Below are 11,095 nucleotides of genomic sequence, written 5' to 3' on the forward strand. Positions count from 1 at the left end.
AATGAATCTACAGTGTCAATCACTGTGTGCTGTATTAAATACTCACCTTTCAGTTTATGTCTCCCAAATCTCATATGCTTAGTTTCTGATGTATTTATCAGCATATTATTCTCCTGTGCCCAAATGGTCAATTTAATCAAGCTATTTTGCAGGCATACAATATCTGTAACACATGTGATCAGTTTACCCAATTTCAGGCTATCTGCTTACAGCCTGTAGTACAATTCAGATGAAAAAGATAAGTTTGTGTAGTGAAGTGGCAAGTGGAAAGTGATAAAAAAAAGGGCTAGGTTGAATGTCTCATGCACTTGAGACTTATTGTCTCCTGCTAACAAACATATACATAAGAATATGGCAGGTAGCCAGACTGTAGCTGTAGCATATCCTCATGTTAATTGTACTAAGCTTCAAAATGATCTAGTCAGTCTATAAACTGTACTACTATGACAACTAAATATCAGGGTTTCAAAATGAAAATAAACTGAGATGTTACTGAATAGTCTAAAATACACCAAAGGTTAAAAAAATGTTATGATGGACATTTCTTTGTGTGTAATGAAGCTGCAGCTGTTTACAGGATGGCAATCTGCAGTACAGTGGTTACTGGGATGGACCAGTGGATGGATATTGCAAGATCCTAACTGAACGGGAAAACCCGTGAGAGCACAGGCAAGTTACAGCTGGATAGATGCCTCCTATTTTAGTTAAATCCTGTGTGACGTGAAGATATACTCAAATTACCTCTTCATATTTGACAGCAGTCTGCTCTCTAAGGACTTATTGAATTCACATATATAGTGTATTTTTATTCACTGCAGCTGAGGGTGATTTCAGAATCCATTAACAGCTGGCTGAAGGCGAGAGTTTGTGATGAATTGCCTGCTTGATTGCTTGACTGCCTGTAGTGGTTGTTTAAAACATGAATGACCACTGATGTGTTTGTAACCAGGTGCAGTGCAGATGGACTCTGCACCCCATTGTTTTAGCCTCTGGCCAAAGTGAAGCTTCACTGACCAGAAGACTGATTTGTACGGTCAGAGAGATAGGGCACCTCTGCAGTGCTGCGGCCAGTAAGTAAGCTAGCTATGGAAAACTACATTATGTAGACACTTCAGAAATTCACAGTATATTCAACAATAAAAAATGTGCAACTATCATAATATCTTATTTTTCCCAGATAGCAGTAATGTAACATAATATGCATAGGTCAATATGAACATTTATTTAGAAAACAATGTAACTTTCAAAGTATAAACAGCACAAAGAGAATACTTTTACAAGTGAGAGTGGTCTGCTTTTAAATACCTGAATATTAGAAAGGCAAGCTCAATTTTTAAAAGTATATGGTTGCTACTATTTTTACAACTGCTTTAAAGGTGATGCCTCCTGTTTCAGTATAACAGTTATTACTTTTAGTTCAATGTTTTTTATTTTCCTTTACAAACAAATTGTGTATAGCTGGCTGATGTAAATAATTTCTACATGTAATTGACATATATGTTAGTGGTGTGCACCAGCATTTCTGCATGTAACTGACATGTATATTAGTGGTGTGCACCAGCATATTAATATCTCTTGCCATCTCCCTCTCTCTCTCTCTCTCTCTCTCACTCTCTCTCTTTCTCTCTCTCTCTGTATCTAGCTGAATGCCTGTCTACCTATGTGCGTATTTGTGGGTAGAAAAGTAAACACCTATTGACTTTCGAGCCCTTCATGTTCTCTATTTTCATGCATCCTGATTGTTAGATAACTCTTATTTATTTATTTATTTATTTATTTATTTATTTATTTATTTATTTACATTTCTTTACTGGAAAAATACGACTGGACAGTGATCTGTTTTCAGCAGAGGCCCGGGAAGAAAAGCTCCACAGTGTGTTTATGACATAGATTTTAAATACAATAATAAAGGTGATCATATACAGTATGTGAGAAGTTAGTAAAAAAGTAGACAATAATTAAAAAAAAATTTGATTATAAAAACAATTTGATGTTAGCACAGCATTAATAGGCTACATTACTAGCATGAGCATAGTAAACTAGGATGATTAACATTGCATAGAGCTTATAGAGGTAAGTTGAGTAATCCATGTATGGAAGAGGTAAAAGAGCTAGAGGGGATGAGGATGACAGACTAGTCGGGGTTTGACCAAGGGCAGAGATTATTTAGGTGTGATTTGAGGGTAATTTTGAAATGACTGCAGGAGGGTAGGGTAGTTATATTAGGGGGGAGGTTGTTCCAAAGTTTGGATATGGCACAGGAAAATAGAGCTTCTCCTGCTATGTTTTTGACTTTGGTGATTTGGAGAAGATTCTTGTTGCTGGATCATAAAAGTCTGGAGGAGTGGTAAGGTTGGAGTAGTGTTTGAAGTGATGGGATATTGAGGGGGTGGTTTACAAGTTTGTGAGCAAAGGAGAGTTGGTTCAAATGTAGGAGTTGTGGGAGTCTGAGCCAGCCTAGCTCTGTAAGTGAGTCACAGTGGTGGCTGCGGTAGGATGCTTCAGTGGCAAATTTTGCAGTTTTATTGTAGCATGCCTCAAGTTTGCTTAGGTCTGACTGCTTTAGGTTTGTTAGTATGGGAGATGCATAGAGCAAGGTGGAGATTAGTTGAGCATTGGTTACAGAGATTTTAGCTGATTTGGTGAGGAATTGGGTGTTTCTATATAATGCACCAAGTTTTTTGTGAACTTTTTTTATTTTTAGGGATACGTGGGTGTCAAACCTCAGATTGTTATCAATCTCCATACCAAGTAGTTTGGTGTGGGTTGTTGGAGAGATGGTGGTGTTGTCTTTGGCAAGAATATTGAAGTTGGGAGAGCTTGGGGTAGATCTAGTGGGTTGAAAGATGAGGAGTTTGGTCTTATTAGGATTAAATAGGAGCTGGGCATTGGTTAGCCAGTTTTCTATGGATGAGAATGACTCCTGTTTGATTTGTTGGAGTTCTGTTAAAGTGGGGGCAGAGCAGATGAGGGTGGAGTCATCTGCTTACTGTACTGTATGAGAGAAGCCTGTTTGGTGGCAGTATGTAGGTTGTTGGTGAAGAGGGAGAATAGTAGGGGCCGAGTGTGTGGGACTCCAAGAGTAACTGGGAGGTGAGGGGATAGGTCATTCTCCCAGACAACTGATTGCTGGCAGCCGTGTAGATAGCTGTAGAACCAGTTAGTGGCTGGCTTAGAGAAAGAGAGGTTGGAGAGTGCAGAGAGTAGATGTTTGTGAGATACAATGTCAAATGCCTTAGAAAGATCCAGGAATACAGCAGAGGAGAAGAGGCCATTGTTTTTGTGTTGTAGTGCTGTGATGTGGTCTGAAGCCATGTTGGGTGTTTGAGAGGAGATTGTTGGATAGGAGGTAGTTAGAGATCTGAGAGTTGATACATTTTTCAAGTATCTTGGAGAGGGGGGAAAGGATGGCGATGGGGCTGTAGGTGAACAGGTCGGTGGAGGGACCACCTATGTGGAGGGGGATGATGTGGGATATTTTCCATAGTGAGGGAACATATGACTCACTTATGGAATGGTTGATTAATATGGAAATGGGATAAGCTAGGGCATCCACAGCTATTTTTAGGTATTCAGCGTGGAGGTTGTTAGCTGCTAGTTTGGTGGGTTTAAGTTTTGTTAGAAGTTTTTTTTGTGTAGGAGGTGGGTACTGAGTAGAAGCGGGAGGAAGGGGGTGAATTGGGGTTAGGGGTGGGTGGAACAGATGTATGGAATTGTTGTTTGGTTAGGGTTAGAATGGTTTCAGTCAAGTGTTTGTTGAAGGAGTCAGCTATACTGTAAGAAGTGGGAGGGATGGATGATGGGGGGGGGTGCCTATTTTTCCTGGCCGGAGGATAGAGTTAATTGTGGACCAGAATTGCTTGGGGTTGTGGTGGGTATCATTTAGGGAAGACTGATGGTAGAGGGATTTATCTATTTTTATTTGTTTTTTGACCTTGTTACACAGTTCAAGGAAGGATTGCCTAACTGAGGGTTCATTTGTTAGGCGCCAGTGTTCCCAGGCTTTATCCCTGCTTTTCATTAGGTTCCTAGTGTTTTTTGTAGCCTGGGGAGCACTTAGTTCTGACTTTGACATTTCTGAGGGGGGCATGGGTGTTCAGGATGTTGAGGAAGGTAGTGTTAAAGAAGTGGATGGCTTCATCTAGGTTGAGGTATTTTAGTGATGACTAGTTAATTTTCTGGAGGGAGGAGATAAAGGAGTGGGGGTTGAAATTGGTTTTGTTTCAAATTTGTCTGTGGGTAATGGGCTTGGTAGTGTTTATGTGATGTTTTAGTAGGAAGGTAGGGGAATGGTCGCTGAGGCAGTCAGGTAGACAGCCTGCTAGGTAAGATTTGGAATCTTTGTTAACTAAGATCCAATCTAGAATGGTGTGATTATTAGGGGTTTTGTTCATCCGGGTGGGGGATTGGATTAGTTGTGAGAACCCATGGAGATTTAGGTGGAGGGCAGGGTGGTTGTTTTTACAAAACAGCCAGTTGATGTTAAAGTCACCAAGGATGAAAGTCTCTTGGGGTAGGATAAGTTTTGCCCAGCTCAGAAGGTTTTCTAGTGGAGCTATATTTTTCCCTAGTGGGAAATAGCATCCTATTATGTTGATTGTTTTGTTTGGGTTAATTTTGAGATTGGCGTAAAGGATTTCCTCATTGGCAAACTGGGGGGCTGACTTGCTAAGCTTTTAGACATTGAGGTGGTTTTTATACATTAGTGCAACACCACTTCCTTTCCTGGATAGTCTGTTCACTCATAGGATGTTGTATCCAGGTGGGAGTATTTCCTCATTTTTGATATAAGGTTTGAGCCAGTTTTCAGTTAGGATGGGGATGTCTGGGGAGTACAAGTTTATGTGGGCAAGCAGGTCTTGGATTTTGTTACAGATGCTTCTGATATATAGAGACATCATGAGGAGGTCAGAAGGCTTTTTGCTGGTTGTAATTTAGGTGATGGGGGAGTTTTTTGGAAGAGGGGTTGAAGAGGGGTTATTGGTGGTAGGACCAGGTTTTGGATGGATGTCTCCACTGATGGCTAGTTTTGAGAGGGTGTTAAGAATGTGTTTTATATAAGAGGTGAAGGCCCTGTCATATTTGAGGGATATACTGTGTTTAGGTGTGGTGGGAGTTTGGTATTTGGGAAGGTGTGTTGGGTGGACGTATTTAGTGTTGGGGCAGTGTAGTTATACAGTGATTGTTTGAGGGAGGTTGATGAGAATGTACAGTGGAAATGGTTGGGAGTTGTTACTGTGGAGTCCTGGTAGGATGTAATGTAGGCTAGAAGTATGCAGGTAAGTAGGGTGATTATATTAGGTAGTGGCATGACTGTGTTAGCTTTTCTAATGTGCTGGGAAGATAAGTGGGGTAGTATGGGGAAGGGATGAATTAGATAGTTTGGTTTGATTGGTGGAAAGTTGTGGGAGTGGGTTTTGTTACAAGAATAAATGCAGAGGTACTGGGGCGGGTGGAATTTGGGGGCAGAGAGGGGTGCGAAGTGAACATAGGGAACGGAACAGGGCTTTAAACCCCAGGCTAAGGATTGCAGGGTAAGTGTGAAAGTCTGTATAACTCGTTAGTGCTATCTTTCAAATTATTTAGCTGTATAGCCAATTGTAATATTTTTAGCAGGGAATTCTTGAAGTTGGAAGGGCAGGTAGTAAGGAAGGGGGTTGTACTAGAGGGATCTAGGAGGGTTCAGTGTTAGCCTGATTGAGTGTGTGCTACCCTGAAGTTAGAAAGGATAGTAACACATACACTTTTATTTTCTTTAGGTGTTGTTATTCCCTTTTCTGGTAGATAAATTATACAGAGCAGGTTCCTGAGGTTGCTATCTGTAGGTCTTTAGTGGGCAGGGACTGAGTTAAACAAGCAGGGAAACTGTGGGAGAGAGAAGAGGGAACCAGAAGTTAGGCAGAAGAATGAAAGAGTTCAGCAATGGAGCAATGCAGTACATGTTAAACACTAGGTAGTGGCCTAGGAAACTTGCTATGAGCTCTGTGTGACTATCTCTATCAGCAGAAGCTAGTTTTTAGGCAGCTTATCTTTTTTAAAGGAATAGCGATACAGCATATGAACACAGTGACTGTGAGCTCTATACCATGTGAAATAAGCCGTTCCAGCAGATATTATGCAATTAAACAAATACACATCAAGATACATATTCCTCTGTGTACATGGCAGTATCGTTTATGCATGTATTATGCATTTAAACAAGGAAATAGCCTAGCTGATGTTATGAGCAGTTAAACAAGGAGGCAGCAAATATATATGAAAAAACACTGTTCACAGCAATCGCGTTTCCGCAGTATTAGGTGATTAACAAGGAAACATCACTATAGAAAACGTGGTTCATGGTAGTAGTGTTTCAACAGGTTTTAAGTACAAAGCATGGAACTAGCACTATAAAAGCTTAACACTCACTTAGTGCCAATGATAACATCGCTATAAGAAATGCTGTACATTGTATAGCGATTCTGCAGTTGTTAAGCACAAAACATGGAATTATCACTCTAAAACTTAAAACATGCTTTTCAGTAACAGCTGAGGCACATTACACAGTATAAACAGTTTTACAACACATCTATAAACAAAGCAAGTAACTTCAGGTTGTAGGAGTATAGGTTCACAGAATTCACAAAATAAGCAGAGAAACTTACATGGTGGACACGCTCGATCAGGTCGCCGATTTAAAAATGGCACCTTGGACAGGTTCTATATGAAAGCTTGGTTGGGGAGGGGCTACAATAGTGATGAGCTGCTTAAACCCCAGGCTAAGAATTGCAGGGTAAGTGTGGAGGTCTGTACAACTCATTAGTGCTATCTTTCAAATTGTTTAGTTGTATAGCCAATTGTAATATTTTTAGCAGGGAATTCTTGAAGTTGGAAGGGCAGGTAGTAAGGAAGGGGGTTGTACTAGAGGGATCTAGGAGGGTTCAGTGTTAGCCTGATCGAGTGTGTGCTACCCTGAAGTTAGAAAGGATAGTAACACATACACTTTTATTTTCTTTCGGTGTTGTTATTCCCTTTTCAGGTAGATATATTATACAGAGCGGGTTGCAGAGGTTGCTGTCTGCGGGTCTTTGGTGGGCAGGGACTGAGTTATACTTAACACTGGTAGGGAGACGGGGGCAGAAAGGAATTTGATTCTCTTTTTTCTAATGAAAATATAAAACAAAATCATGCAGCAAATGCATCGACATTATTTGTAAGTTTAGATCACCTTGTAACATCCTGTTTATAATGAGTACATGGGCTATGTAGAGTTAAGGTATTATGCAAGTTTCCACAATAGGTCTGCCTTGCATGCTAATGATAGCTGTGTGGAAACACTTACTGTTGTGATAATTCATAGTTTACTGAAAAGAGATTGGAATTACATGCATGTCTGACCTTACACTGTTTATCTAAAATAATGAATCATGTTTTACAGCTGATGGGATTATTTTTGTATGAAATAGAAAAAGGTGGTGCTTTGAAGATGGGTGTATTCATGCTTGGAGGGGGGCAACATTTTGTTAGATAAGATTGTATGTTGCAACAAAACTTTAGACAATAAAAAAATGTTAGTGCGCAGTACTATGAAGAATCTAATATCTGGTTTAGACACTAACAAGTGAACTGGCCAGACTAAAATAACAGTTTCAACGATGCTATTGCAACTTCATTTTAAGACCCAAGTGGTTTAATGTTAATTTATGACATCTATTCATTCAATATTTCCCAAACAGCTAGCTTGTCAACACACAAAGAAAATTCTAGAGTTAAAACTTAACTACATTTTTTTCAATCCCCCTCTACCTGAGAGTAGTTTAACTGAATGCTGGAATGTCAAACATCACTGCTTATTTATTTATTTGTCTATTTGTCTGTTTGTTACTTAACTAGAGTAGAGCAGTTATCCATATGGACTTTTGTGGACTCAGCCTGAAAGTACTATCTGGTCAAAGGACTTGCTGAGTCACAGAGTTAGGCAAATGGAGGCTGGGGAAATCAAACTCTGGGGCATGGGCTTACTTTGTATTAATTATTGTCTCAATCAAAGTTGCCATCACTAACTTAGGTAAGACAATCTCTTCTTCTGACACTGTACAATTATTTGCCCTTAGTTACTTTTCTGTGTGCTGTTAAAGGGTGAAACTAACCACCTTCTTGACTGACGTTTTGTTTGTTATATGAAACCCCATTGTTTTGGAGCATGGCTGCCATGGTAACTGAACCATATTGCACTAAGGGCAAGTTTAACTGCTTGGAGGACCAGGAAGCTGCACGTGGACACTATAGACTGGATTTTAGCAACAGTGATCTAAGGATGCTGTCTGTAAAGGTTCTATGAATCTGTAATCAGTTACGAGAGGAATTGCTAGGCAATGAACTATTCCCTACACATTGATGCAGCTGTGCTATACTGTGCATGCACAAAACCCTACACGTGCTCAGTATAAGACTGTATTCTGTTATCACTTTCTGACTTTGTGGCTTGAGCAGGTTGTTCAGCTCCCCCTTCCCATGACAGGTCCAGCACACTACAACACTTCCGGAGGCCCATTCTAATAATGTTTGATTTTAAAGCACCACTGTGAATGCTGTTCTCTTATATGTGATTTAATTTCCTCCAACAAATAGTTAAACATCTCCCCCACATATGTACAGAAATCCATAATATAAACTTAGACAGAGGGATATCCATTCATCTGTTGTAAAAAAGAAAGAATTTGCAATCATATTTAGATATGTTACCAATCCATGTAACCTCATACAAATTGCAGAAAGAGTCATTACTGGGCACTTTGTGGGTGCCGCGAAGAGCACTTTTGGCTGACATCAAAGATCGAAGCAATACTAATTTCATGAACTTTAATCATACTTTGACTTAAGAATGGGGTCCATTCCTGTCATGGTATTAGAAACCCAAAAGATTTGGAGAAATTAGAAAAGTCTGTTGTGCCTCTTAGCACATCAGAATGATGCCCAGTGTACACACTTAAAAGTAAACTTCTTTTAGTTCAGCAAAATCTCTCCCATATTGTGCTCATCACTGAGGGTACCTAGTTCCCCAGAATCAAAACAATATTTCAGACACAGGCAAGTTTACATTCCATTGTTGTTCAAGGAAGATAACATTTTGTCCACTGAACTTTTCTCAGGTTCCAAGTTGTCTGTTCTATGCCCTTCCTCTACCTTGACCTTTTACTATGACTCCCATGAACTGACGTACATCCACCATTTACATCTGCACAACTAACTAATTTCCTTGCTGAGAATGTTCATTTTTCACTCTAGAAATGATATTTGCAAACCACAAGTGCATTTTTGCAGGTTTGGTACATTAGTGTGTTTCTCTGGTATTTTAACTAAGAGCAATTATGGCGGTCAGTTCTTAACATTGCAATCACAGAATTTTTGCATGGTATCATTGTGCCCCATGAACCAAGCTACCTTCACCACCTAATTCACATCTGAGATGATTTTATACTATGACTTCATCAGAGTCCTGCTTTTGTAAACCCCCTGCCCCATGTAGGCAGGTCCAGAGAGACTGGTGAAAATCTGCTGCAAACTAACAATGGTATATGCCTTCACTTTATTTAGATAATATTCCCTTGTATCTTTTCAAGTAGTGTAATTTTCGAACAGCTGGATACAATGTACCCATTTCTTCATGATTTCCTTTGACAACAGCTTGTATTATTTATCAGGAGCAGGTAAACATGACTGTTTATAATCCTCCACCTGGTGTATAAGTACACGTAATGTGAAATTTCATTTCAGGTAGATCCTGCCTGATAGTTTACAGATTATAAAATAAGACCTTTGAGCCACCTGTCAGTGACAGACTCACTAACAGATACAAAAGTCAAATCCTGCATTTGTTTACAAACCCACTGTCATACACTGTCATTTACAGTTTTTAACAGTGTAACCTATAACTTACAACATAGCTATTTTGTTAATCCTTATGAATTGATTAAACACCAGTTTTAGATGCAATCAAAATTATTTCTTACAAATCCTAGATAGTTAAGCAAACAAATTTGACAGATGTAGTACATTCTTTTTAGTGTTTTTATACCCTTACCTTAAAGCATAGATTTAAAAAATAGCTTTTAAAAAAGCTGGTTTAGGCTTTAGTTTGTAAGCTATAGTACTGTATTATTTCTGTCTTCTGTTATACTATTCTGTTAACCATAAAAGGGGTAATACACTCAAGAATGACACTTCTACAAACAGTCCTTAAGGGAAGCTAGTCTTTAAAACTGAAGTTAATGAAAACATAATGCAGGTATTACAAACTATATTCTTCATATATAAAGATGATTGAACACAAAGGTTACAATTCTAATACTACTGGTCATGAATACAAACTACAAGTCTGTAAGAGAAATGATAACCACAAAATAATATGGTGTGAAGCAAGTTCATGCCTTCTGGTCCTACTTTAAATAGGCTCAAGCACGTGGGTAGCAATAACTTTTCTTACCTTAACTGTGATCAAATAGTTTAGATACCTATGTAAATTGTCAAACTACTCTATAACCAAAACTGTGAGCAGTTTTTAACTCCTCAAAAAAAAAAAAAACAGAAATATTTCAAAACCAGAAATACTCACTATTGTGTAACAACCTGTAACACTTATAACATGACTTTAGAGCACGCACCTCATTAAGGAGCAAGCAATGTGTGTCAGGTATGATTAGCATTAAATGGAACGAAGTAAAGGTCCTAGTTAATATCTCCCTATACCAGTACTACGACAGCTTTCCTAGCTGGTATACAAACAACAAACCAAATATAAAGTATAATCCGGCAAGCCAGCATGTAAAACTCTGCCAATCATTTAGCGGGGGGTTCGTTCGCTGTACTAACCGGAAAAGAAAAGACAAGACACACACACACCACAAAAAGAAAGAGAGATATGTGGGCAGGCACTGAGGTAGGTGAAAATAGGTTGGAAGCCATCCTGAACAAATGTATGTTATCTAAGAACAACCTCTTTCCTCTCAACAAATACTTAAATCATTACAAATACAAATACAACCTAAGGCCACACATAAATATTATACAAAAAATATATAGCTAGGTATGTATATAGTAGATACATGGAATGTTA

This window comes from Protopterus annectens, chromosome 8.part0 (assembly GCF_019279795.1).
Source record: "Protopterus annectens isolate FY-2018-M chromosome 8.part0, PAN1.0, whole genome shotgun sequence".
NCBI lineage: Eukaryota > Metazoa > Chordata > Ceratodontiformes > Protopteridae > Protopterus > Protopterus annectens.